At 44.4% G+C, this 25,554-nt stretch overlaps 15 non-coding genes and 1 pseudogene across 15 annotated transcripts; all 16 read right to left on the bottom strand.

Annotated features, from left to right (window-relative positions):
• Window positions 1-238: 238 nt before the first annotated feature.
• On the bottom strand, window positions 239-443 carry LOC141202594 (U2 spliceosomal RNA; annotated as a pseudogene).
• Window positions 444-6,576: 6,133 nt separating this feature from the next.
• On the bottom strand, window positions 6,577-6,767 carry LOC141203143 (U2 spliceosomal RNA). Its single transcript, XR_012274282.1, has one exon. It is a non-coding gene; the product is annotated as a U2 spliceosomal RNA (small nuclear RNA).
• A 1,115-nt stretch (window positions 6,768-7,882) lies between these two features.
• Window positions 7,883-8,073, bottom strand: LOC141203142 (U2 spliceosomal RNA). The gene has a single exon (XR_012274281.1). It is a non-coding gene; the product is annotated as a U2 spliceosomal RNA (small nuclear RNA).
• Window positions 8,074-9,188: 1,115 nt separating this feature from the next.
• On the bottom strand, window positions 9,189-9,379 carry LOC141202431 (U2 spliceosomal RNA). The gene has a single exon (XR_012273704.1). It is a non-coding gene; the product is annotated as a U2 spliceosomal RNA (small nuclear RNA).
• Window positions 9,380-10,494: 1,115 nt separating this feature from the next.
• Window positions 10,495-10,685, bottom strand: LOC141203141 (U2 spliceosomal RNA). Its single transcript, XR_012274280.1, has one exon. It is a non-coding gene; the product is annotated as a U2 spliceosomal RNA (small nuclear RNA).
• Window positions 10,686-11,800: 1,115 nt separating this feature from the next.
• On the bottom strand, window positions 11,801-11,991 carry LOC141203140 (U2 spliceosomal RNA). Its single transcript, XR_012274279.1, has one exon. It is a non-coding gene; the product is annotated as a U2 spliceosomal RNA (small nuclear RNA).
• A 1,115-nt stretch (window positions 11,992-13,106) lies between these two features.
• LOC141202430 (U2 spliceosomal RNA) lies at window positions 13,107-13,297 on the bottom strand. The gene has a single exon (XR_012273703.1). It is a non-coding gene; the product is annotated as a U2 spliceosomal RNA (small nuclear RNA).
• A 1,115-nt stretch (window positions 13,298-14,412) lies between these two features.
• Window positions 14,413-14,603, bottom strand: LOC141203139 (U2 spliceosomal RNA). The gene has a single exon (XR_012274278.1). It is a non-coding gene; the product is annotated as a U2 spliceosomal RNA (small nuclear RNA).
• A 1,115-nt stretch (window positions 14,604-15,718) lies between these two features.
• Window positions 15,719-15,909, bottom strand: LOC141202359 (U2 spliceosomal RNA). Its single transcript, XR_012273634.1, has one exon. It is a non-coding gene; the product is annotated as a U2 spliceosomal RNA (small nuclear RNA).
• A 1,115-nt stretch (window positions 15,910-17,024) lies between these two features.
• LOC141203138 (U2 spliceosomal RNA) lies at window positions 17,025-17,215 on the bottom strand. Its single transcript, XR_012274277.1, has one exon. It is a non-coding gene; the product is annotated as a U2 spliceosomal RNA (small nuclear RNA).
• A 1,118-nt stretch (window positions 17,216-18,333) lies between these two features.
• Window positions 18,334-18,524, bottom strand: LOC141203137 (U2 spliceosomal RNA). The gene has a single exon (XR_012274276.1). It is a non-coding gene; the product is annotated as a U2 spliceosomal RNA (small nuclear RNA).
• Window positions 18,525-19,639: 1,115 nt separating this feature from the next.
• On the bottom strand, window positions 19,640-19,830 carry LOC141203136 (U2 spliceosomal RNA). The gene has a single exon (XR_012274275.1). It is a non-coding gene; the product is annotated as a U2 spliceosomal RNA (small nuclear RNA).
• A 1,112-nt stretch (window positions 19,831-20,942) lies between these two features.
• Window positions 20,943-21,133, bottom strand: LOC141203134 (U2 spliceosomal RNA). The gene has a single exon (XR_012274273.1). It is a non-coding gene; the product is annotated as a U2 spliceosomal RNA (small nuclear RNA).
• A 1,115-nt stretch (window positions 21,134-22,248) lies between these two features.
• LOC141203133 (U2 spliceosomal RNA) lies at window positions 22,249-22,439 on the bottom strand. Its single transcript, XR_012274272.1, has one exon. It is a non-coding gene; the product is annotated as a U2 spliceosomal RNA (small nuclear RNA).
• Window positions 22,440-23,557: 1,118 nt separating this feature from the next.
• On the bottom strand, window positions 23,558-23,748 carry LOC141203132 (U2 spliceosomal RNA). Its single transcript, XR_012274271.1, has one exon. It is a non-coding gene; the product is annotated as a U2 spliceosomal RNA (small nuclear RNA).
• A 1,118-nt stretch (window positions 23,749-24,866) lies between these two features.
• LOC141203131 (U2 spliceosomal RNA) lies at window positions 24,867-25,057 on the bottom strand. The gene has a single exon (XR_012274270.1). It is a non-coding gene; the product is annotated as a U2 spliceosomal RNA (small nuclear RNA).
• Between the last annotated feature and the right edge of the window lie 497 nt (window positions 25,058-25,554).

Below are 25,554 nucleotides of genomic sequence, written 5' to 3'. Positions count from 1 at the left end.
GTAAAAAGGGAGAGCTAGAAAGATAGCATTGCATCACATTACATGGCAATGCAATGCACAGTTGCTGAAGTTGAACCAAAATGAGCTTGTAATCTGGCTTCTGCAACTTTGAACATGAAAAATCCAATGAGGAGAAGAAAAGCAAAGCCAAAGAGTCCATCCCAAAATCCGACAAACAAGCAAAATGAACAAAAAACATTGAATTCAATTCTTTCTGATTTTAGAAACTGCATTAAAGAAGGGGTGCACCGGTCCTGGAGATACTGCAATACCAGGTCAATGCGTGGAGTGGACAGAGCAAGCTCTTTTTCCATCTCCCTGTTCTAAAAATCCATTTAATATATGGTCCCCAGATAGGGGACGTATCAGATATTAAACTGATAAGAACAGATTTTTCTTTTCTTTTTTTTTTCTCTTTTCTTTTTTTTCCCTCAGATGGGGAAATCCACGGTCTATAGTCACGACCAAAGGAACTTCCTTCCAAACAGCTGCATCATCTCAACGACACAAATGCTGCTCCCATCATCACCGGAAAATTTTTATTTCTTCTTTTTAAACCTTACACAGAAAACAAGATCAAGAAGTATTTACAAAATATCTCCACTTTTTAACTTTCCATATTCCCTCCGCATCCACTTCCCCTCTCCTCTTTTTGTCCCATAGGAAACACACATACATCTTCCCCATAATCACCTTCACACTATCCTTTACAGCAATTTCCTTCCTTTTAAACACATACACATTCCTCACATCCCATAACACTTCCTTTATACACGCAAGCATCAACCACAAGACTCGTTCCTTCGTCCCATCACATATTCCCAAACCAAACATAAACAACTCAAAGGACAACAAATTCACACCACACAATTCTTTACACAAAGGCCCCATTCTCCCAATCACATCTCTAGCATACTGGCAATTCCAAAAAACATGCAACACACTTTCCCTTCCACCACAGCCATTTCTTGGACACGTTTCACTCCTCACTAAACCTCTATTCCTCTGAAACTCTCTTACTGGCAACACTCCATGCAAAGACTGCCACACAACCTCACTCTGCTTATTTGTCATACCACCCATCCGCACCTTCTTCCATACTTTTTGCACATCACACCCTCTCACCAAATTTATTCCACTCTCCATTTCTCTACACTCAATCATCCTGTACACAGCCTTCTTATTTCCCAACAACCTCACATCCACATCACACAACTCATACTTCACCAAAAACTTATAAACCCACACATACCACACGGGCACCTCAAAAGCAACCGGACACCGCAAATCCCTCTCTCTCCACTTCAAACGAAAAGAATAAGCCCCAAATAAATATCCACACATACATGAAAACTTTCCATCGCCCATAATCACTTTCAGCACAAACACCACAATATTCACACCCAAAAAAACTTCTAAATTTGGAAAACCCAAACCACCTTTCTCCATACGCTTCACCAACACTTCCCTCCGCGCCCTCTCCATTTTAGAATTCCACAAAAAAACAAACAAAATCCTATTCAATCCTCTCAAAACCATATAACCTGGTGGAAACACAACTGCAACATATAAAAAAATAGGCAACACCACGCTTTTAATGACTAAGATTTTTCCAAAGAAAGTAAGGCTTCTCAACTTCCAAAAACATAACTTCTTTTCAACCTTCTCTTTCGCATCATCCCAACTTTCTTTCCCATCCAATCTTTCTGAAAACTTCACTCCCAAAACCTTAATGGGCCCACTCACTACGTTCACACCTACATCTCTACTCAAAATACCACTTCCAAAAACCTTACACTCACTCTTTTCCCAATTCACTTTAAATGCAGACGCACCACAAAAGATAGACACTAACAACTTCACCCGCCTCACCGAACATTCAGAATCACATAATACACACACGTCATCCATATAACCACTCACCTTCCACTCTCTTCCTCCACCTCCCGGCACTTGCACACCTCGAACCACTTTATCCTTCCTCAACATACACAACAAAGGTTCAATTGCACAAATAAAAGCCACAGGGGATAACGGACACCCCTGCCTCACGCCCGAATGCACATTCACTCTCCTACCGACATAACCGTTCATTAAAACACAACTATAAATATCTGTATATAGACTTCTCACTCTCCCAACAAAATCAGCAGGAAAACCCATTCTCAGCAACACTCTAAACAAAAAACCATGCGACAACCTATCATACGCCTTTTCAAAATCCAGGCTCAACAAAAACACACTCTTCTTCCGGCTCATACAATCCCATAGACAATCTCTCAATATACACACACACTCGTGAATCCGTCTCCCAGGTACTGCACAACACTGCTCATCCCCAATCACACTCTCTATCACATCACGCATCCTATTTGCCATTAATTTTGCGTAGATCTTATAATCACAGTTCAATAATGTTATTGGCCTCCAGTTTTTCAGACTCTTCAAATCACCCTTTTTCGGAATCAATACAACCATACCTGCACGCATACTACCTGCCACCTCCATATTTTCCCACATATACTTACAAAAATCCACAAAATCACTCCCAATCACATCCCACATCATGCGGTAAAATTCTACTGGAAGACCATCCTCCCCCGGCGTCTTATTCAAAGCCATACTACACATAACCTTCCATACTTCATCACTTGTCACAGCATCCATCAGCCTCTCTCTTTCCGCCTCATTCAATTTACTCTCTAACGTACTCAAAACATCATTCTCCAAACACTCATCCCTCCACTTTACAGCATACAAATCCTCATAAAACTTTGCCACTTCCTCACACATATCCTCTCCACTCACCTCGCTTCCATCTGCTCCATTCAACACACACATATTTTGCTTTTTCCCAAAAACCTTCTTGAAAAAAAAACGTGAACATTTTTCATCATACTCCAAATTATCAACTTTTGCTCTAAATACAATACTCCTCCCTTTTTCCAACAAGAACTCATGAACCTCCTTTTTCACTTGTAAAATATCCTCCTCCACCTCCATCCCTCCCTCCCTCAATTTATACAAGAAACTTAAACGTGCATTTAAACTCACAAAATGTCTCCTCTTGACTGCTGCCATCTTATAACCCAAATTTTTGAAAAAAATTTTTGTCTGTTTTTTAACCCAATCCCACCACCCACAAACATTCCCAAAACCATTTTTACACTCACACCACTCCTCATACCGTCTTGCATATTCCTTTCTTACTTCCTCATACTCCAATAACTTAACATTCAACTTCCACAAACCTTTCCCAAACACCCCATTCACATTCACATCCAACTCACACGACATGCACACATGATCTGAAAACAAAACATTCTCCTGCTTATAGTCAACAGGAATCATATTTTTTGAAATAAAACAGTAATCCAATCTAGATTGTATTCTTCCACTTTCGGAAAAGAAGGTATTTAACAAAGGCCTCACTTTACATACACTTTGCATATCATGCAAATCAAAATCACTAACCAACTCTAACAAAGTTTTCCCAGACACATCCACATTCACTCTCCCCACATCACAATTCATATCACCCACAATCACCACAGGCATTCTTCCCGGAACAAAAAGTTTAATTTTTTCAAATAACTTTTTCCGGTCATTTTTCTCCACCGGCGCATAAACATTAATAACACAAAATTTAACATTTTTATACTCAAAATTTGCTAAAATGCACCTCCCCACATCAATCACCACATAATCACTCAAAACCACCTCCCTCCCTTTAACTAAAATCCCCACACCATCATTTTTATTACATGCACTCCCCGACCACACAGATGCTCCATGAGACCATTCATCTCCTCTCACCCCATCCACCACTCCACACTCTTGCAAACAAAAAATCGATGCATTCTTCATAGCCAAAAAATCAAAAATTGCAGCCCTCCTGGCCTTATTTTTAAACACTCTCACATTTTGTGAAATTATAGTAAAACCCATTTTTTCCTTTTTTAAACCTCCTAAAAAAAACGAAAACAGAAAAGTTACAAAAACACTACAAAAACTCCACTCACAAGAAAAAGCCTTTGACTTAAGTCAAAGCTTATAATAGGCATTATCACGCATATTGCAAGGCAACCTTAACCAGCACCCCCACTATCTTCTTCCACCATCTGAACCGAGCAACTCGTTTCCGAGCCGCTAGCAGCATCACCATCACCCCACCTTGCTTTCTTGGCACCCACTTTTCGCTGCGGTGCCTTGATATCTTCTTCATCATTTGCCCCACCACCCTCCCTGTGACACTTTCTACTCCCCCCACCCTCATCGGAGAAGTACTCCTCAATATTCTCAGGATCTGAAGGGTGTGATGACCCTTCCCCAGTTTCCATACAATCTGCAGCATCTACAACGTCCTGAAAGTCCAACGTATCCGGACACCTTCCTTCTCCCGCTGCATTCATCTGCCCCTCCATTCTCCTCAATTCTTTCACAAGCTCCTTCTCCATTTTAGGTGCCTTTTTCTCCTTCTGGTAAGCAGGCCTCAGACTCACAGTTTCAGGGGCAGACCTTTCACTCCGCCTCCTCTGCTCTCTCTCCATTCTAGCAGTTTCTCTTTCTATCTGCTGCAAAACCCTCCTCTCCTCCTCCTCCTTTTTCCTCTCCTTATCAGTTTTCCTGGGCACACCCTGCGGGCAATCTTTAAACATGTGCTCACCACTTCCACACATGTCACAAGCCTTGGGCTTCGGGCACGCACTTGCCACATGCCCCTCCTCTTTGCAGTTACGGCAACATTGCCCTTTCTTACATGCATCCTGCACATGTCCAAAGCAGTAACATTTCCTGCAATACATAGGCTGCCCTACATAGTAAAGGAAGCCCCTATGTCCCGCCACAGAAAAATTCGCAGGAGGATGTCTAAAGCCTCCCACACTTCCAGGATCCTTCTTCAGTTTCACCCGAAACTTGTATTTGCAGTTGAAAATACCTAAAGAATTAAACTGCTTTTCCCCTTTACGCACATAATCACAGTACCGTGCAAGGAAGCCTTCAAGCAATGCTGGCTCAGTAAAAGGGTTATAAACTGTTACCCACACAATCTTTTCTTGAAGTCCAAACAAGGGTTCAAACCACACCCCTTCCAAGAAAGGATCATCAGTGTGACTCCGAAGCCACTCAAACACATCAAGGCAGGTATTTTCTTCTACAAAAGTCACGTCATATGTACCTGATTTAGGAAACTCGTTGACGCTGTAGAAGTCGCCTCGTTTTGCTCCAGCTTTTCCTTCCAAAAGTTTCTCCACGATGAAGGACACATTATTCCTCTCGGAAACTGATGGATCCACTCCAATTCGGATAGTATTCTTCACGAAGTTCATCTTCAAAACCTGTCGGTATAATACCACAGAAAATCGCCAAATCCTTTCGCAAAAAGGCCTGGATTCCTCCAGAGAACTCGCACCTATCAGGCTGCAACCAAATGGTCTTAGCCAAAAGGCCGAGAAGCGATAACCAGAATTGGTTTCAAACTACGGAGCCACCCAAGGATCCTGAAAAGTCCATTTGTGGAGATGAGCTCCTGGACTCCCGTTAAGAAGACATGTTGTCAACCTCTAGATCCCTTACATGCCTGCACTTTTCGGCTTGCTGCTGCTGCAATCCACGCGTTTTAGATCTGCATAACTCCACCTCTTTAAACACAGCACCTTCACCCCCTGCTGTTCCCACCCGCCTCAACACCGTTGGAAGGGAGGAGAACCAATTAAGGCGGGGGGTGGGGTGGAACGAGCAGCTGTCTACCCTTAGCAGGAGGGCTCCTGATTACATACCTCTCCTGCTGCTGCTGCTGCTGGCTGTCCAGCAGCAGACTGAAGGTGGCTGCTGCTGTGCACAGGTATATAAAGGCTCAGAGCCTATTATGACACGCGCAGCCAGCGTTCCATTGCCACATTCCATCTACTGCAGGCAGGATACCTGGCTGGCTGAATGTCGCTGAGAAGCTCACAGAGACCGCCATAAGCAACAGTTTAACAGAATGCCACAGACTAATCAACCAAACTTTTTGGGTTGGGTTCTCTTTTATAGTCTGCAGGCATTAAATGAAAGAAGTCAGTGTTCCAGCAGAAGGAGACAACGTTTCAGAAAAGGCATTGTAGCAAACCAAAAAAGAAATTTTAAGCGCAGCAGAGTAACCAGCGCACATACCTGTTAGCTCAGGTGAGTTTAAAAGGCTGCTGTTGATAACAAGGGCATTTGCTAAATAGATGGTGTGTGTGCAACAATATACTGAAAGGTCAATTATATTGTGCAGCTTATCTCACCACCTGTAGTTATTTAGGTGAAAGCTCCAAAATGCTTGCCTAATATGTCTGTTTATCCAAAAGGAAGTAAAAAGGGAGAGCTAGAAAGATAGCATTGCATCACATTACATGGCAATGCAATGCACAGTTGCTGAAGTTGAACCAAAATGAGCTTGTAATCTGGCTTCTGCAACTTTGAACATGAAAAATCCAATGAGGAGAAGAAAAGCAAAGCCAAAGAGTCCATCCCAAAATCCGACAAACAAGCAAAATGAACAAAAAACATTGAATTCAATTCTTTCTGATTTTAGAAACTGCATTAAAGAAGGGGTGCACCGGTCCTGGAGATACTGCAATACCAGGTCAATGCGTGGAGTGGACAGAGCAAGCTCTTTTTCCATCTCCCTGTTCTAAAAATCCATTTAATATATGGTCCCCAGATAGGGGACGTATCAGATATTAAACTGATAAGAACAGATACTACACTTGATCTTAGCCAAAAGGCCGAGAAGCGATAACCAGAATTGGTTTCAAACTACGGAGCCACCCAAGGATCCTGAAAAGTCCATTTGTGGAGATGAGCTCCTGGACTCCCGTTAAGAAGACATGTTGTCAACCTCTAGATCCCTTACATGCCTGCACTTTTCGGCTTGCTGCTGCTGTAATCCACGCGTTTTAGATCTGCATAACTCCACCTCTTTAAACACAGCACCTTCACCCCCTGCTGTTCCCACCCGCCTCAACACCGTTGGAAGGGAGGAGAACCAATTAAGGCGGGGGGTGGGGTGGAACGAGCAGCTGTCTACCCTTAGCAGGATGGCTCCTGATTACATACCTCTCCTGCTGCTGCTGCTGCTGGCTGTCCAGCAGCAGACTGAAGGTGGCTGCTGCTGTGCACAGGTATATAAAGGCTCAGAGCCTATTATGACACGCGCAGCCAGCGTTCCATTGCCACATTCCATCTACTGCAGGCAGGATACCTGGCTGGCTGAATGTCGCTGAGAAGCTCACAGAGACCGCCATAAGCAACAGTTTAACAGAATGCCACAGACTAATCAACCAAACTTTTTGGGTTGGGTTCTCTTTTATAGTCTGCAGGCATTAAATGAAAGAAGTCAGTGTTCCAGCAGAAGGAGACAACGTTTCAGAAAAGGCATTGTAGCAAACCAAAAAAGAAATTTTAAGCGCAGCAGAGTAACCAGCGCACATACCTGTTAGCTCAGGTGAGTTTAAAAGGCTGCTGTTGATAACAAGGGCATTTGCTAAATAGATGGTGTGTGTGCAACAATATACTGAAAGGTCAATTATATTGTGCAGCTTATCTCACCACCTGTAGTTATTTAGGTGAAAGCTCCAAAATGCTTGCCTAATATGTCTGTTTATCCAAAAGGAAGTAAAAAGGGAGAGCTAGAAAGATAGCATTGCATCACATTACATGGCAATGCAATGCACAGTTGCTGAAGTTGAACCAAAATGAGCTTGTAATCTGGCTTCTGCAACTTTGAACATGAAAAATCCAATGAGGAGAAGAAAAGCAAAGCCAAAGAGTCCATCCCAAAATCCGACAAACAAGCAAAATGAACAAAAAACATTGAATTCAATTCTTTCTGATTTTAGAAACTGCATTAAAGAAGGGGTGCACCGGTCCTGGAGATACTGCAATACCAGGTCAATGCGTGGAGTGGACAGAGCAAGCTCTTTTTCCATCTCCCTGTTCTAAAAATCCATTTAATATATGGTCCCCAGATAGGGGACGTATCAGATATTAAACTGATAAGAACAGATACTACACTTGATCTTAGCCAAAAGGCCGAGAAGCGATAACCAGAATTGGTTTCAAACTACGGAGCCACCCAAGGATCCTGAAAAGTCCATTTGTGGAGATGAGCTCCTGGACTCCCGTTAAGAAGACATGTTGTCAACCTCTAGATCCCTTACATGCCTGCACTTTTCGGCTTGCTGCTGCTGCAATCCACGCGTTTTAGATCTGCATAACTCCACCTCTTTAAACACAGCACCTTCACCCCCTGCTGTTCCCACCCGCCTCAACACCGTTGGAAGGGAGGAGAACCAATTAAGGCGGGGGGTGGGGTGGAACGAGCAGCTCTCTACCCTTAGCAGGATGGCTCCTGATTACATACCTCTCCTGCTGCTGCTGCTGCTGGCTGTCCAGCAGCAGACTGAAGGTGGCTGCTGCTGTGCACAGGTATATAAAGGCTCAGAGCCTATTATGACACGCGCAGCCAGCGTTCCATTGCCACATTCCATCTACTGCAGGCAGGATACCTGGCTGGCTGAATGTCGCTGAGAAGCTCACAGAGACCGCCATAAGCAACAGTTTAACAGAATGCCACAGACTAATCAACCAAACTTTTTGGGTTGGGTTCTCTTTTATAGTCTGCAGGCATTAAATGAAAGAAGTCAGTGTTCCAGCAGAAGGAGACAACGTTTCAGAAAAGGCATTGTAGCAAACCAAAAAAGAAATTTTAAGCGCAGCAGAGTAACCAGCGCACATACCTGTTAGCTCAGGTGAGTTTAAAAGGCTGCTGTTGATAACAAGGGCATTTGCTAAATAGATGGTGTGTGTGCAACAATATACTGAAAGGTCAATTATATTGTGCAGCTTATCTCACCACCTGTAGTTATTTAGGTGAAAGCTCCAAAATGCTTGCCTAATATGTCTGTTTATCCAAAAGGAAGTAAAAAGGGAGAGCTAGAAAGATAGCATTGCATCACATTACATGGCAATGCAATGCACAGTTGCTGAAGTTGAACCAAAATGAGCTTGTAATCTGGCTTCTGCAACTTTGAACATGAAAAATCCAATGAGGAGAAGAAAAGCAAAGCCAAAGAGTCCATCCCAAAATCCGACAAACAAGCAAAATGAACAAAAAACATTGAATTCAATTCTTTCTGATTTTAGAAACTGCATTAAAGAAGGGGTGCACCGGTCCTGGAGATACTGCAATACCAGGTCAATGCGTGGAGTGGACAGAGCAAGATCTTTTTCCATCTCCCTGTTCTAAAAATCCATTTAATATATGGTCCCCAGATAGGGGACGTATCAGATATTAAACTGATAAGAACAGATACTACACTTGATCTTAGCCAAAAGGCCGAGAAGCGATAACCAGAATTGGTTTCAAACTACGGAGCCACCCAAGGATCCTGAAAAGTCCATTTGTGGAGATGAGCTCCTGGACTCCCGTTAAGAAGACATGTTGTCAACCTCTAGATCCCTTACATGCCTGCACTTTTCGGCTTGCTGCTGCTGCAATCCACGCGTTTTAGATCTGCATAACTCCACCTCTTTAAACACAGCACCTTCACCCCCTGCTGTTCCCACCCGCCTCAACACCGTTGGAAGGGAGGAGAACCAATTAAGGCGGGGGGTGGGGTGGAACGAGCAGCTGTCTACCCTTAGCAGGAGGGCTCCTGATTACATACCTCTCCTGCTGCTGCTGCTGCTGGCTGTCCAGCAGCAGACTGAAGGTGGCTGCTGCTGTGCACAGGTATATAAAGGCTCAGAGCCTATTATGACACGCGCAGCCAGCGTTCCATTGCCACATTCCATCTACTGCAGGCAGGATACCTGGCTGGCTGAATGTCGCTGAGAAGCTCACAGAGACCGCCATAAGCAACAGTTTAACAGAATGCCACAGACTAATCAACCAAACTTTTTGGGTTGGGTTCTCTTTTATAGTCTGCAGGCATTAAATGAAAGAAGTCAGTGTTCCAGCAGAAGGAGACAACGTTTCAGAAAAGGCATTGTAGCAAACCAAAAAAGAAATTTTAAGCGCAGCAGAGTAACCAGCGCACATACCTGTTAGCTCAGGTGAGTTTAAAAGGCTGCTGTTGATAACAAGGGCATTTGCTAAATAGATGGTGTGTGTGCAACAATATACTGAAAGGTCAATTATATTGTGCAGCTTATCTCACCACCTGTAGTTATTTAGGTGAAAGCTCCAAAATGCTTGCCTAATATGTCTGTTTATCCAAAAGGAAGTAAAAAGGGAGAGCTAGAAAGATAGCATTGTATCACATTACATGGCAATGCAATGCACAGTTGCTGAAGTTGAACCAAAATGAGCTTGTAATCTGGCTTCTGCAACTTTGAACATGAAAAATCCAATGAGGAGAAGAAAAGCAAAGCCAAAGAGTCCATCCCAAAATCCGACAAACAAGCAAAATGAACAAAAAACATTGAATTCAATTCTTTCTGATTTTAGAAACTGCATTAAAGAAGGGGTGCACCGGTCCTGGAGATACTGCAATACCAGGTCAATGCGTGGAGTGGACAGAGCAAGCTCTTTTTCCATCTCCCTGTTCTAAAAATCCATTTAATATATGGTCCCCAGATAGGGGACGTATCAGATATTAAACTGATAAGAACAGATACTACACTTGATCTTAGCCAAAAGGCCGAGAAGCGATAACCAGAATTGGTTTCAAACTACGGAGCCACCCAAGGATCCTGAAAAGTCCATTTGTGGAGATGAGCTCCTGGACTCCCGTTAAGAAGACATGTTGTCAACCTCTAGATCCCTTACATGCCTGCACTTTTCGGCTTGCTGCTGCTGCAATCCACGCGTTTTAGATCTGCATAACTCCACCTCTTTAAACACAGCACCTTCACCCCCTGCTGTTCCCACCCGCCTCAACACCGTTGGAAGGGAGGAGAACCAATTAAGGCGGGGGGTGGGGTGGAACGAGCAGCTGTCTACCCTTAGCAGGAGGGCTCCTGATTACATACCTCTCCTGCTGCTGCTGCTGCTGGCTGTCCAGCAGCAGACTGAAGGTGGCTGCTGCTGTGCACAGGTATATAAAGGCTCAGAGCCTATTATGACACGCGCAGCCAGCGTTCCATTGCCACATTCCATCTACTGCAGGCAGGATACCTGGCTGGCTGAATGTCGCTGAGAAGCTCACAGAGACCGCCATAAGCAACAGTTTAACAGAATGCCACAGACTAATCAACCAAACTTTTTGGGTTGGGTTCTCTTTTATAGTCTGCAGGCATTAAATGAAAGAAGTCAGTGTTCCAGCAGAAGGAGACAACGTTTCAGAAAAGGCATTGTAGCAAACCAAAAAAGAAATTTTAAGCGCAGCAGAGTAACCAGCGCACATACCTGTTAGCTCAGGTGAGTTTAAAAGGCTGCTGTTGATAACAAGGGCATTTGCTAAATAGATGGTGTGTGTGCAACAATATACTGAAAGGTCAATTATATTGTGCAGCTTATCTCACCACCTGTAGTTATTTAGGTGAAAGCTCCAAAATGCTTGCCTAATATGTCTGTTTATCCAAAAGGAAGTAAAAAGGGAGAGCTAGAAAGATAGCATTGCATCACATTACATGGCAATGCAATGCACAGTTGCTGAAGTTGAACCAAAATGAGCTTGTAATCTGGCTTCTGCAACTTTGAACATGAAAAATCCAATGAGGAGAAGAAAAGCAAAGCCAAAGAGTCCATCCCAAAATCCGACAAACAAGCAAAATGAACAAAAAACATTGAATTCAATTCTTTCTGATTTTAGAAACTGCATTAAAGAAGGGGTGCACCGGTCCTGGAGATACTGCAATACCAGGTCAATGCGTGGAGTGGACAGAGCAAGCTCTTTTTCCATCTCCCTGTTCTAAAAATCCATTTAATATATGGTCCCCAGATAGGGGACGTATCAGATATTAAACTGATAAGAACAGATACTACACTTGATCTTAGCCAAAAGGCCGAGAAGCGATAACCAGAATTGGTTTCAAACTACGGAGCCACCCAAGGATCCTGAAAAGTCCATTTGTGGAGATGAGCTCCTGGACTCCCGTTAAGAAGACATGTTGTCAACCTCTAGATCCCTTACATGCCTGCACTTTTCGGCTTGCTGCTGCTGCAATCCACGCGTTTTAGATCTGCATAACTCCACCTCTTTAAACACAGCACCTTCACCCCCTGCTGTTCCCACCCGCCTCAACACCGTTGGAAGGGAGGAGAACCAATTAAGGCGGGGGGTGGGGTGGAACGAGCAGCTGTCTACCCTTAGCAGGATGGCTCCTGATTACATACCTCTCCTGCTGCTGCTGCTGCTGGCTGTCCAGCAGCAGACTGAAGGTGGCTGCTGCTGTGCACAGGTATATAAAGGCTCAGAGCCTATTATGACACGCGCAGCCAGCGTTCCATTGCCACATTCCATCTACTGCAGGCAGGATACCTGGCTGGCTGAATGTCGCTGAGAAGCTCACAGAGACCGCCATAAGCAACAGTTTAACAGAATGCCACAGACTAATCAACCAAACTTTTTGGGTTGGGTTCTCTTTTATAGTCTGCAGGCATTAAATGAAAGAAGTCAGTGTTCCAGCAGAAGGAGACAACGTTTCAGAAAAGGCATTGTAGCAAACCAAAAAAGAAATTTTAAGCGCAGCAGAGTAACCAGCGCACATACCTGTTAGCTCAGGTGAGTTTAAAAGGCTGCTGTTGATAACAAGGGCATTTGCTAAATAGATGGTGTGTGTGCAACAATATACTGAAAGGTCAATTATATTGTGCAGCTTATCTCACCACCTGTAGTTATTTAGGTGAAAGCTCCAAAATGCTTGCCTAATATGTCTGTTTATCCAAAAGGAAGTAAAAAGGGAGAGCTAGAAAGATAGCATTGCATCACATTACATGGCAATGCAATGCACAGTTGCTGAAGTTGAACCAAAATGAGCTTGTAATCTGGCTTCTGCAACTTTGAACATGAAAAATCCAATGAGGAGAAGAAAAGCAAAGCCAAAGAGTCCATCCCAAAATCCGACAAACAAGCAAAATGAACAAAAAACATTGAATTCAATTCTTTCTGATTTTAGAAACTGCATTAAAGAAGGGGTGCACCGGTCCTGGAGATACTGCAATACCAGGTCAATGCGTGGAGTGGACAGAGCAAGATCTTTTTCCATCTCCCTGTTCTAAAAATCCATTTAATATATGGTCCCCAGATAGGGGACGTATCAGATATTAAACTGATAAGAACAGATACTACACTTGATCTTAGCCAAAAGGCCGAGAAGCGATAACCAGAATTGGTTTCAAACTACGGAGCCACCCAAGGATCCTGAAAAGTCCATTTGTGGAGATGAGCTCCTGGACTCCCGTTAAGAAGACATGTTGTCAACCTCTAGATCCCTTACATGCCTGCACTTTTCGGCTTGCTGCTGCTGCAATCCACGCGTTTTAGATCTGCATAACTCCACCTCTTTAAACACAGCACCTTCACCCCCTGCTGTTCCCACCCGCCTCAACACCGTTGGAAGGGAGGAGAACCAATTAAGGCGGGGGGTGGGGTGGAACGAGCAGCTGTCTACCCTTAGCAGGAGGGCTCCTGATTACATACCTCTCCTGCTGCTGCTGCTGCTGGCTGTCCAGCAGCAGACTGAAGGTGGCTGCTGCTGTGCACAGGTATATAAAGGCTCAGAGCCTATTATGACACGCGCAGCCAGCGTTCCATTGCCACATTCCATCTACTGCAGGCAGGATACCTGGCTGGCTGAATGTCGCTGAGAAGCTCACAGAGACCGCCATAAGCAACAGTTTAACAGAATGCCACAGACTAATCAACCAAACTTTTTGGGTTGGGTTCTCTTTTATAGTCTGCAGGCATTAAATGAAAGAAGTCAGTGTTCCAGCAGAAGGAGACAACGTTTCAGAAAAGGCATTGTAGCAAACCAAAAAAGAAATTTTAAGCGCAGCAGAGTAACCAGCGCACATACCTGTTAGCTCAGGTGAGTTTAAAAGGCTGCTGTTGATAACAAGGGCATTTGCTAAATAGATGGTGTGTGTGCAACAATATACTGAAAGGTCAATTATATTGTGCAGCTTATCTCACCACCTGTAGTTATTTAGGTGAAAGCTCCAAAATGCTTGCCTAATATGTCTGTTTATCCAAAAGGAAGTAAAAAGGGAGAGCTAGAAAGATAGCATTGTATCACATTACATGGCAATGCAATGCACAGTTGCTGAAGTTGAACCAAAATGAGCTTGTAATCTGGCTTCTGCAACTTTGAACATGAAAAATCCAATGAGGAGAAGAAAAGCAAAGCCAAAGAGTCCATCCCAAAATCCGACAAACAAGCAAAATGAACAAAAAACATTGAATTCAATTCTTTCTGATTTTAGAAACTGCATTAAAGAAGGGGTGCACCGGTCCTGGAGATACTGCAATACCAGGTCAATGCGTGGAGTGGACAGAGCAAGCTCTTTTTCCATCTCCCTGTTCTAAAAATCCATTTAATATATGGTCCCCAGATAGGGGACGTATCAGATATTAAACTGATAAGAACAGATACTACACTTGATCTTAGCCAAAAGGCCGAGAAGCGATAACCAGAATTGGTTTCAAACTACGGAGCCACCCAAGGATCCTGAAAAGTCCATTTGTGGAGATGAGCTCCTGGACTCCCGTTAAGAAGACATGTTGTCAACCTCTAGATCCCTTACATGCCTGCACTTTTCGGCTTGCTGCTGCTGCAATCCACGCGTTTTAGATCTGCATAACTCCACCTCTTTAAACACAGCACCTTCACCCCCTGCTGTTCCCACCCGCCTCAACACCGTTGGAAGGGAGGAGAACCAATTAAGGCGGGGGGTGGGGTGGAACGAGCAGCTGTCTACCCTTAGCAGGAGGGCTCCTGATTACATACCTCTCCTGCTGCTGCTGCTGCTGGCTGTCCAGCAGCAGACTGAAGGTGGCTGCTGCTGTGCACAGGTATATAAAGGCTCAGAGCCTATTATGACACGCGCAGCCAGCGTTCCATTGCCACATTCCATCTACTGCAGGCAGGATACCTGGCTGGCTGAATGTCGCTGAGAAGCTCACAGAGACCGCCATAAGCAACAGTTTAACAGAATGCCACAGACTAATCAACCAAACTTTTTGGGTTGGGTTCTCTTTTATAGTCTGCAGGCATTAAATGAAAGAAGTCAGTGTTCCAGCAGAAGGAGACAACGTTTCAGAAAAGGCATTGTAGCAAACCAAAAAAGAAATTTTAAGCGCAGCAGAGTAACCAGCGCACATACCTGTTAGCTCAGGTGAGTTTAAAAGGCTGCTGTTGATAACAAGGGCATTTGCTAAATAGATGGTGTGTGTGCAACAATATACTGAAAGGTCAATTATATTGTGCAGCTTATCTCACCACCTGTAGTTATTTAGGTGAAAGCTCCAAAATGCTTGCCTAATATGTCTGTTTATCCAAAAGGAAGTAAAAAGGGAGAGCTAGAAAGATAGCATTGCATCACATTACATGGCAATGCAATGCACAGTTGCTGAAGTTGAACCAAAATGAGCTTGTAATCTGGCTTCTGCAACTTTGAACATGAAAAATCCAATGAGGAGAAGAAAAGCAAAGCCAAAGAGTCCATCCCAAAATCCGACAAACAAGCAAAATGAACAAAAAACATTGAATTCAATTCTTTCTGATTTTAGAAACTGCATTAAAGAAGGGGTGCACCGGTCCCGGAGATACTGCAATACCAGATCAATGCGTGGAGTGGACAGAGCAAGCTCTTTTTCCATCTCCCTGTTCTAAAAATCCATTTAATATATGGTCCCCAGATAGGGGACGTATCAGATATTAAACTGATAAGAACAGATACTACACTTGATCTTAGCCAAAAGGCCGAGAAGCGATAACCAGAATTGGTTTCAAACTACGGAGCCACCCAAGGATCCTGAAAAGTCCATTTGTGGAGATGAGCTCCTGGACTCCCGTTAAGAAGACATGTTGTCAACCTCTAGATCCCTTACATGCCTGCACTTTTCGGCTTGCTGCTGCTGCAATCCACGCGTTTTAGATCTGCATAACTCCACCTCTTTAAACACAGCACCTTCACCCCCTGCTGTTCCCACCCGCCTCAACACCGTTGGAAGGGAGGAGAACCAATTAAGGCGGGGGGTGGGGTGGAACGAGCAGCTGTCTACCCTTAGCAGGAGGGCTCCTGATTACATACCTCTCCTGCTGCTGCTGCTGCTGGCTGTCCAGCAGCAGACTGAAGGTGGCTGCTGCTGTGCACAGGTATATAAAGGCTCAGAGCCTATTATGACACGCGCAGCCAGCGTTCCATTGCCACATTCCATCTACTGCAGGCAGGATACCTGGCTGGCTGAATGTCGCTGAGAAGCTCACAGAGACCGCCATAAGCAACAGTTTAACAGAATGCCACAGACTAATCAACCAAACTTTTTGGGTTGGGTTCTCTTTTATAGTCTGCAGGCATTAAATGAAAGAAGTCAGTGTTCCAGCAGAAGGAGACAACGTTTCAGAAAAGGCATTGTAGCAAACCAAAAAAGAAATTTTAAGCGCAGCAGAGTAACCAGCGCACATACCTGTTAGCTCAGGTGAGTTTAAAAGGCTGCTGTTGATAACAAGGGCATTTGCTAAATAGATGGTGTGTGTGCAACAATATACTGAAAGGTCAATTATATTGTGCAGCTTATCTCACCACCTGTAGTTATTTAGGTGAAAGCTCCAAAATGCTTGCCTAATATGTCTGTTTATCCAAAAGGAAGTAAAAAGGGAGAGCTAGAAAGATAGCATTGCATCACATTACATGGCAATGCAATGCACAGTTGCTGAAGTTGAACCAAAATGAGCTTGTAATCTGGCTTCTGCAACTTTGAACATGAAAAATCCAATGAGGAGAAGAAAAGCAAAGCCAAAGAGTCCATCCCAAAATCCGACAAACAAGCAAAATGAACAAAAAACATTGAATTCAATTCTTTCTGATTTTAGAAACTGCATTAAAGAAGGGGTGCACCGGTCCTGGAGATACTGCAATACCAGGTCAATGCGTGGAGTGGACAGAGCAAGCTCTTTTTCCATCTCCCTGTTCTAAAAATCCATTTAATATATGGTCCCCAGATAGGGGACGTATCAGATATTAAACTGATAAGAACAGATACTACACTTGATCTTAGCCAAAAGGCCGAGAAGCGATAACCAGAATTGGTTTCAAACTACGGAGCCACCCAAGGATCCTGAAAAGTCCATTTGTGGAGATGAGCTCCTGGACTCCCGTTAAGAAGACATGTTGTCAACCTCTAGATCCCTTACATGCCTGCACTTTTCGGCTTGCTGCTGCTGCAATCCACGCGTTTTAGATCTGCATAACTCCACCTCTTTAAACACAGCACCTTCACCCCCTGCTGTTCCCACCCGCCTCAACACCGTTGGAAGGGAGGAGAACCAATTAAGGCGGGGGGTGGGGTGGAACGAGCAGCTGTCTACCCTTAGCAGGAGGGCTCCTGATTACATACCTCTCCTGCTGCTGCTGCTGCTGCTGGCTGTCCAGCAGCAGACTGAAGGTGGCTTCTGCTGTGCACAGGTATATAAAGGCTCAGAGCCTATTATGACACGCGCAGCCAGCGTTCCATTGCCACATTCCATCTACTGCAGGCAGGATACCTGGCTGGCTGAATGTCGCTGAGAAGCTCACAGAGACCGCCATAAGCAACAGTTTAACAGAATGCCACAGACTAATCAACCAAACTTTTTGGGTTGGGTTCTCTTTTATAGTCTGCAGGCATTAAATGAAAGAAGTCAGTGTTCCAGCAGAAGGAGACAACGTTTCAGAAAAGGCATTGTAGCAAACCAAAAAAGAAATTTTAAGCGCAGCAGAGTAACCAGCGCACATACCTGTTAGATCAGGTGAGTTTAAAAGGCTGCTGTTGATAACAAGGGCATTTGCTAAATAGATGGTGTGTGTGCAACAATATACTGAAAGGTCAATTATATTGTGCAGCTTATCTCACCACCTGTAGTTATTTAGGTGAAAGCTCCAAAATGCTTGCCTAATATGTCTGTTTATCCAAAAGGAAGTAAAAAGGGAGAGCTAGAAAGATAGCATTGCATCACATTACATGGCAATGCAATGCACAGTTGCTGAAGTTGAACCAAAATGAGCTTGTAATCTGGCTTCTGCAACTTTGAACATGAAAAATCCAATGAGGAGAAGAAAAGCAAAGCCAAAGAGTCCATCCCAAAATCCGACAAACAAGCAAAATGAACAAAAAACATTGAATTCAATTCTTTCTGATTTTAGAAACTGCATTAAAGAAGGGGTGCACCGGTCCTGGAGATACTGCAATACCAGGTCAATGCGTGGAGTGGACAGAGCAAGCTCTTTTTCCATCTCCCTGTTCTAAAAATCCATTTAATATATGGTCCCCAGATAGGGGACGTATCAGATATTAAACTGATAAGAACAGATACTACACTTGATCTTAGCCAAAAGGCCGAGAAGCGATAACCAGAATTGGTTTCAAACTACGGAGCCACCCAAGGATCCTGAAAAGTCCATTTGTGGAGATGAGCTCCTGGACTCCCGTTAAGAAGACATGTTGTCAACCTCTAGATCCCTTACATGCCTGCACTTTTCGGCTTGCTGCTGCTGCAATCCACGCGTTTTAGATCTGCATAACTCCACCTCTTTAAACACAGCACCTTCACCCCCTGCTGTTCCCACCCGCCTCAACACTGTTGGAAGGGAGGAGAACCAATTAAGGCGGGGGGTGGGGTGGAACGAGCAGCTGTCTACCCTTAGCAGGATGGCTCCTGATTACATACCTCTCCTGCTGCTGCTGCTGCTGGCTGTCCAGCAGCAGACTGAAGGTGGCTGCTGCTGTGCACAGGTATATAAAGGCTCAGAGCCTATTATGACACGCGCAGCCAGCGTTCCATTGCCACATTCCATCTACTGCAGGCAGGATACCTGGCTGGCTGAATGTCGCTGAGAAGCTCACAGAGACCGCCATAAGCAACAGTTTAACAGAATGCCACAGACTAATCAACCAAACTTTTTGGGTTGGGTTCTCTTTTATAGTCTGCAGGCATTAAATGAAAGAAGTCAGTGTTCCAGCAGAAGGAGACAACGTTTCAGAAAAGGCATTGTAGCAAACCAAAAAAGAAATTTTAAGCGCAGCAGAGTAACCAGCGCACATACCTGTTAGCTCAGGTGAGTTTAAAAGGCTGCTGTTGATAACAAGGGCATTTGCTAAATAGATGGTGTGTGTGCAACAATATACTGAAAGGTCAATTATATTGTGCAGCTTATCTCACCACCTGTAGTTATTTAGGTGAAAGCTCCAAAATGCTTGCCTAATATGTCTGTTTATCCAAAAGGAAGTAAAAAGGGAGAGCTAGAAAGATAGCATTGCATCACATTACATGGCAATGCAATGCACAGTTGCTGAAGTTGAACCAAAATGAGCTTGTAATCTGGCTTCTGCAACTTTGAACATGAAAAATCCAATGAGGAGAAGAAAAGCAAAGCCAAAGAGTCCATCCCAAAATCCGACAAACAAGCAAAATGAACAAAAAACATTGAATTCAATTCTTTCTGATTTTAGAAACTGCATTAAAGAAGGGGTGCACCGGTCCTGGAGATACTGCAATACCAGGTCAATGCGTGGAGTGGACAGAGCAAGCTCTTTTTCCATCTCCCTGTTCTAAAAATCCATTTAATATATGGTCCCCAGATAGGGGACGTATCAGATATTAAACTGATAAGAACAGATACTACACTTGATCTTAGCCAAAAGGCCGAGAAGCGATAACCAGAATTGGTTTCAAACTACGGAGCCACCCAAGGATCCTGAAAAGTCCATTTGTGGAGATGAGCTCCTGGACTCCCGTTAAGAAGACATGTTGTCAACCTCTAGATCCCTTACATGCCTGCACTTTTCGGCTTGCTGCTGATGCAATCCACGCGTTTTAGATCTGCATAACTTCACCTCTTTAAACACAGCACCTTCACCCCCTGCTGTTCCCACCCGCCTCAACACCGTTGGAAGAGAGGAGAACCAATTAAGGCGGGGGGTGGGGTGGAACGAGCAGCTGTCTACCCTTAGCAGGAGGGCTCCTGATTACATACCTCTCCTGCTGCTGCTGCTGGCTGTCCAGCAGCAGACTGCAGGTGGCTGCTGCTGTGCACAGGTATATAAAGGCTCAGAGCCTATTATGACACGCGCAGCCAGCGTTCCATTGCCACATTCCATCTACTGCAGGCAGGATACCTGGCTGGCTGAATGTCGCTGAGAAGCTCACAGAGACCGCCATAAGCAACAGTTTAACAGAATGCCACAGACTAATCAACCAAACTTTTTGGGTTGGGTTCTCTTTTATAGTCTGCAGGCATTAAATGAAAGAAGTCAGTGTTCCAGCAGAAGGAGACAACGTTTCAGAAAAGGCATTGTAGCAAACCAAAAAAGAAATTTTAAGCGCAGCAGAGTAACCAGCGCACATACCTGTTAGCTCAGGTGAGTTTAAAAGGCTGCTGTTGATAACAAGGGCATTTGCTAAATAGATGGTGTGTGTGCAACAATATACTGAAAGGTCAATTATATTGTGCAGCTTATCTCACCACCTGTAGTTATTTAGGTGAAAGCTCCAAAATGCTTGCCTAATATGTCTGTTTATCCAAAAGGAAGTAAAAAGGGAGAGCTAGAAAGATAGCATTGCATCACATTACATGGCAATGCAATGCACAGTTGCTGAAGTTGAACCAAAATGAGCTTGTAATCTGGCTTCTGCAACTTTGAACATGAAAAATCCAATGAGGAGAAGAAAAGCAAAGCCAAAGAGTCCATCCCAAAATCCGACAAACAAGCAAAATGAACAAAAAACATTGAATTCAATTCTTTCTGATTTTAGAAACTGCATTAAAGAAGGGGTGCACCGGTCCTGGAGATACTGCAATACCAGGTCAATGCGTGGAGTGGACAGAGCAAGCTCTTTTTCCATCTCCCTGTTCTAAAAATCCATTTAATATATGGTCCCCAGATAGGGGACGTATCAGATATTAAACTGATAAGAACAGATACTACACTTGATCTTAGCCAAAAGGCCGAGAAGCGATAACCAGAATTGGTTTCAAACTACGGAGCCACCCAAGGATCCTGAAAAGTCCATTTGTGGAGATGAGCTCCTGGACTCCCGTTAAGAAGACATGTTGTCAACCTCTAGATCCCTTACATGCCTGCACTTTTCGGCTTGCTGCTGCTGCAATCCACGCGTTTTAGATCTGCATAACTCCACCTCTTTAAACACAGTACCTTCACCCCCTGCTGTTCCCACCCGCCTCAACACCGTTGGAAGGGAGGAGAACCAATTAAGGCGGGGGGTGGGGTGGAACGAGCAGCTGTCTACCCTTAGCAGGAGGGCTCCTGATTACATACCTCTCCTGCTGCTGCTGCTGCTGGCTGTCCAGCAGCAGACTGAAGGTGGCTGCTGCTGTGCACAGGTATATAAAGGCTCAGAGCCTATTATGACACGCGCAGCCAGCGTTCCATTGCCACATTCCATCTACTGCAGGCAGGATACCTGGCTGGTTGAATGTCGCTGAGAAGCTCACAGAGACCGCCATAAGCAACAGTTTAACAGAATGCCACAGACTAATCAACCAAACTTTTTGGGTTGGGTTCTCTTTTATAGTCTGCAGGCATTAAATGAAAGAAGTCAGTGTTCCAGCAGAAGGAGACAACGTTTCAGAAAAGGCATTGTAGCAAACCAAAAAAGAAATTTTAAGCGCAGCAGAGTAACCAGCGCACATACCTGTTAGCTCAGGTGAGTTTAAAAGGCTGCTGTTGATAACAAGGGCATTTGCTAAATAGATGGTGTGTGTGCAACAATATACTGAAAGGTCAATTATATTGTGCAGCTTATCTCACCACCTGTAGTTATTTAGGTGAAAGCTCCAAAATGCTTGCCTAATATGTCTGTTTATCCAAAAGGAAGTAAAAAGGGAGAGCTAGAAAGATAGCATTGCATCACATTACATGGCAATGCAATGCACAGTTGCTGAAGTTGAACCAAAATGAGCTTGTAATCTGGCTTCTGCAACTTTGAACATGAAAAATCCAATGAGGAGAAGAAAAGCAAAGCCAAAGAGTCCATCCCAAAATCCGACAAACAAGCAAAATGAACAAAAAACATTGAATTCAATTCTTTCTGATTTTAGAAACTGCATTAAAGAAGGGGTGCACCGGTCCTGGAGATACTGCAATACCAGGTCAATGCGTGGAGTGGACAGAGCAAGCTCTTTTTCCATCTCCCTGTTCTAAAAATCCATTTAATATATGGTCCCCAGATAGGGGACGTATCAGATATTAAACTGATAAGAACAGATACTACACTTGATCTTAGCCAAAAGGCCGAGAAGCGATAACCAGAATTGGTTTCAAACTACGGAGCCACCCAAGGATCCTGAAAAGTCCATTTGTGGAGATGAGCTCCTGGACTCCCGTTAAGAAGACATGTTGTCAACCTCTAGATCCCTTACATGCCTGCACTTTTCGGCTTGCTGCTGCTGCAATCCACGCGTTTTAGATCTGCATAACTCCACCTCTTTAAACACAGCACCTTCACCCCCTGCTGTTCCCACCCGCCTCAACACCGTTGGAAGGGAGGAGAACCAATTAAGGCGGGGGGTGGGGTGGAACGAGCAGCTGTCTACCCTTAGCAGGAGGGCTCCTGATTACATACCTCTCCTGCTGCTGCTGCTGCTGCTGGCTGTCCAGCAGCAGACTGAAGGTGGCTGCTGCTGTGCACAGGTATATAAAGGCTCAGAGCCTATTATGACACGCGCAGCCAGCGTTCCATTGCCACATTCCATCTACTGCAGGCAGGATACCTGGCTGGCTGAATGTCGCTGAGAAGCTCACAGAGACCGCCATAAGCAACAGTTTAACAGAATGCCACAGACTAATCAACCAAACTTTTTGGGTTGGGTTCTCTTTTATAGTCTGCAGGCATTAAATGAAAGAAGTCAGTGTTCCAGCAGAAGGAGACAACGTTTCAGAAAAGGCATTGTAGCAAACCAAAAAAGAAATTTTAAGCGCAGCAGAGTAACCAGCGCACATACCTGTTAGCTCAGGTGAGTTTAAAAGGCTGCTGTTGATAACAAGGGCATTTGCTAAATAGATGGTGTGTGTGCAACAATATAGTGAAAGGTCAATTATATTGTGCAGCTTATCTCACCACCTGTAGTTATTTAGGTGAAAGCTCCAAAATGCTTGCCTAATATGTCTGTTTATCCAAAAGGAAGTAAAAAGGGAGAGCTAGAAAGATAGCATTGCATCACATTACATGGCAATGCAATGCACAGTTGCTGAAGTTGAACCAAAATGAGCTTGTAATCTGGCTTCTGCAACTTTGAACATGAAAAATCCAATGAGGAGAAGAAAAGCAAAGCCAAAGAGTCCATCCCAAAATCCGACAAACAAGCAAAATGAACAAAAAACATTGAATTCAATTCTTTCTGATTTTAGAAACTGCATTAAAGAAGGGGTGCACCGGTCCTGGAGATACTGCAATACCAGGTCAATGCGTGGAGTGGACAGAGCAAGCTCTTTTTCCATCTCCCTGTTCTAAAAATCCATTTAATATATGGTCCCCAGATAGGGGACGTATCAGATATTAAACTGATAAGAACAGATACTACACTTGATCTTAGCCAAAAGGCCGAGAAGCGATAACCAGAATTGGTTTCAAACTACGGAGCCACCCAAGGATCCTGAAAAGTCCATTTGTGGAGATGAGCTCCTGGACTCCCGTTAAGAAGACATGTTGTCAACCTCTAGATCCCTTACATGCCTGCACTTTTCGGCTTGCTGCTGCTGCAATCCACGCGTTTTAGATCTGCATAACTCCACCTCTTTAAACACAGCACCTTCACCCCCTGCTGTTCCCACCCGCCTCAACACCTTTGGAAGGGAGGAGAACCAATTAAGGCGGGGGGTGGGGTGGAACGAGCAGCTGTCTACCCTTAGCAGGAGGGCTCCTGATTACATACCTCTCCTGCTGCTACTGCTGCTGCTGGCTGTCCAGCAGCAGACTGAAGGTGGCTGCTGCTGTGCACAGGTATATAAAGGCTCAGAGCCTATTATGACACGCGCAGCCAGCGTTCCATTGCCACATTCCATCTACTGCAGGCAGGATACCTGGCTGGCTGAATGTCGCTGAGAAGCTCACAGAGACCGCCATAAGCAACAGTTTAACAGAATGCCACAGACTAATCAACCAAACTTTTTGGGTTGGGTTCTCTTTTATAGTCTGCAGGCATTAAATGAAAGAAGTCAGTGTTCCAGCAGAAGGAGACAACGTTTCAGAAAAGGCATTGTAGCAAACCAAAAAAGAAATTTTAAGCGCAGCAGAGTAACCAGCGCACATACCTGTTAGCTCAGGTGAGTTTAAAAGGCTGCTGTTGATAACAAGGGCATTTGCTAAATAGATGGTGTGTGTGCAACAATATAGTGAAAGGTCAATTATATTGTGCAGCTTATCTCACCACCTGTAGTTATTTAGGTGAAAGCTCCAAAATGCTTGCCTAATATGTCTGTTTATCCAAAAGGAAGTAAAAAGGGAGAGCTAGAAAGATAGCATTGCATCACATTACATGGCAATGCAATGCACAGTTGCTGAAGTTGAACCAAAATGAGCTTGTAATCTGGCTTCTGCAACTTTGAACATGAAAAATCCAATGAGGAGAAGAAAAGCAAAGCCAAAGAGTCCATCCCAAAATCCGACAAACAAGCAAAATGAACAAAAAACATTGAATTCAATTCTTTCTGATTTTAGAAACTGCATTAAAGAAGGGGTGCACCGGTCCTGGAGATACTGCAATACCAGGTCAATGCGTGGAGTGGACAGAGCAAGCTCTTTTTCCATCTCCCTGTTCTAAAAATCCATTTAATATATGGTCCCCAGATAGGGGACGTATCAGATATTAAACTGATAAGAACAGATACTACACTTGATCTTAGCCAAAAGGCCGAGAAGCGATAACCAGAATTGGTTTCAAACTACGGAGCCACCCAAGGATCCTGAAAAGTCCATTTGTGGAGATGAGCTCCTGGACTCCCGTTAAGAAGACATGTTGTCAACCTCTAGATCCCTTACATGCCTGCACTTTTCGGCTTGCTGCTGCTGCAATCCACGCGTTTTAGATCTGCATAACTCCACCTCTTTAAACACAGCACCTTCACCCCCTGCTGTTCCCACCCGCCTCAACACCGTTGGAAGGGAGGAGAACCAATTAAGGCGGGGGGTGGGGTGGAACGAGCAGCTGTCTACCCTTAGCAGGAGGGCTCCTGATTACATACCTCTCCTGCTGCTGCTGCTGCTGGCTGTCCAGCAGCAGACTGAAGGTGGCTGCTGCTGTGCACAGGTATATAAAGGCTCAGAGCCTATTATGACACGCGCAGCCAGCGTTCCATTGCCACATTCCATCTACTGCAGGCAGGATACCTGGCTGGCTGAATGTCGCTGAGAAGCTCACAG

This window comes from Phyllobates terribilis, unplaced genomic scaffold (assembly GCF_046119375.1).
Source record: "Phyllobates terribilis strain yellow unplaced genomic scaffold, ASM4611937v1 Scaffold_123__1_contigs__length_5148117, whole genome shotgun sequence".
Lineage (NCBI taxonomy): Eukaryota > Metazoa > Chordata > Amphibia > Anura > Dendrobatidae > Phyllobates > Phyllobates terribilis.
This window is presented reverse-complemented; position numbering and strand designations above follow the sequence as displayed.